Source organism: Myotis brandtii, unplaced genomic scaffold (assembly GCF_000412655.1).
Source record: "Myotis brandtii unplaced genomic scaffold, ASM41265v1 scaffold1466, whole genome shotgun sequence".
Lineage (NCBI taxonomy): Eukaryota > Metazoa > Chordata > Mammalia > Chiroptera > Vespertilionidae > Myotis > Myotis brandtii.
The window spans coordinates 236835-238018 of record NW_005355270.1 but is presented as its reverse complement, the minus strand read 5'-3'; the positions used below and the strand labels follow the sequence as shown (position 1 = coordinate 238018).

The 1184-nt window shown below is 59.7% G+C and overlaps 1 protein-coding gene across 1 annotated transcript in view; it reads right to left on the bottom strand.

Annotated features, from left to right (window-relative positions):
- CHMP1A (charged multivesicular body protein 1A) overlaps window positions 1-1184 on the bottom strand; it is a 4685-nt gene that overhangs the window by 3025 nt on the left and 476 nt on the right. Inside the window, exon 2 of the mRNA XM_014535618.1 lies at window positions 384-403. The gene's annotated coding sequence lies outside the window, so the exon portion shown is untranslated. The remainder of the gene's footprint in view (window positions 1-383; window positions 404-1184) is intronic.

Genomic DNA, 1184 nt, shown 5'->3' with positions numbered 1-1184 from the left:
GGGAAGAGCAGCAGAGCTTGCCCCGGATTCACCAGAAGTGCAAACGGCACCCACACAGCAGGGACACTCAGATGCCCACACAGCCGCCTTCCGTGGGATTTTAAAGGACTTGAGGTCACAGTTTTAAAAGCCCAGTGGAACATCAAGGGAGGAGCCTCATGCCCAAGTGTTTCTTCAAGATAACACCTCTTTCACGGGTAAGCCCAAGTGACCCTTGCCCTCAGCTGCCACCAGGCAACTCAGTAACCCCCTTGTCATCAGTCGGGCTGAGCCTGGGCAGCGGTCACCAAGTGACAACCTGTCATTTGGTTGCGATTCACACCAACGTCCCCGCTCACCAACCAGCAGGGCGGGGTTGGGGCCAAGGGCCCTTCGGTACATACCTTCAGCTGGAACAGGGTATCTGCAAAGAGAGGAGACGGTTTGAGGATTTTAAGAAACGTGACGAGCAATACTGCCAACAAGCAGAGAGGGTCACTGGACTCTCCAGGCACACAGAGCTGGACCAAGCACAGGAGTGGCCGGCACTGCCGAGGGCTCGGGAAGACGGATGGGCCTGCAGCTCTGCTCCCGCCCGCGGTGGACACAGGGCCTGGGCGGCCGCAGGGCCTCCTGAGCCTCCGGTCCCTCAGGATGGCGCCAGCTGACCCCAAGGGTGAGTGTGCGGGCAGCGAGCGTGTGGCCCCAGTGAGAACTCAAGGTGGTGGCTGGTAATGAAAGCAACTTTGCAAAGGTCCCTTGGGATTCCTGCCGGGTTTAATAAGGCCGAGGACATGACAGTGTATTTTTTATAAGATGCTCTTTCCCTGAAAGCAAATGGATGGAAACAGCAGGGTGACGGCTCCTCCTCCGCCATCGGAGAGCAGAGCCTTCGAATCCGCCCAGGGGCCTCGCCATCCGCACCGAGGAGCCCAGGAGACCCGGGTGTGTTCTTGGCGAACCCGCTTGGCAGTGGACTTGCTCCTGACGCACCGAAGCCCAAGGGCCAGCGGACGCCAATAGGTCTTAAAGCTATGACAGCGGTTCCACTGCTCTGTGGGGAGGAACCTCAGAGGTTCACCGCACTAGCTCGGCGTGAAGACGCCCTCAAACCAGAGCGGGCAGACCTGTGGCTCTAGGAACCGCAGGGAACCTGACCGGGCGCCGTGGGCTTAGAGCAGGAGAGCAGGGTAGCCGGGTGCCCA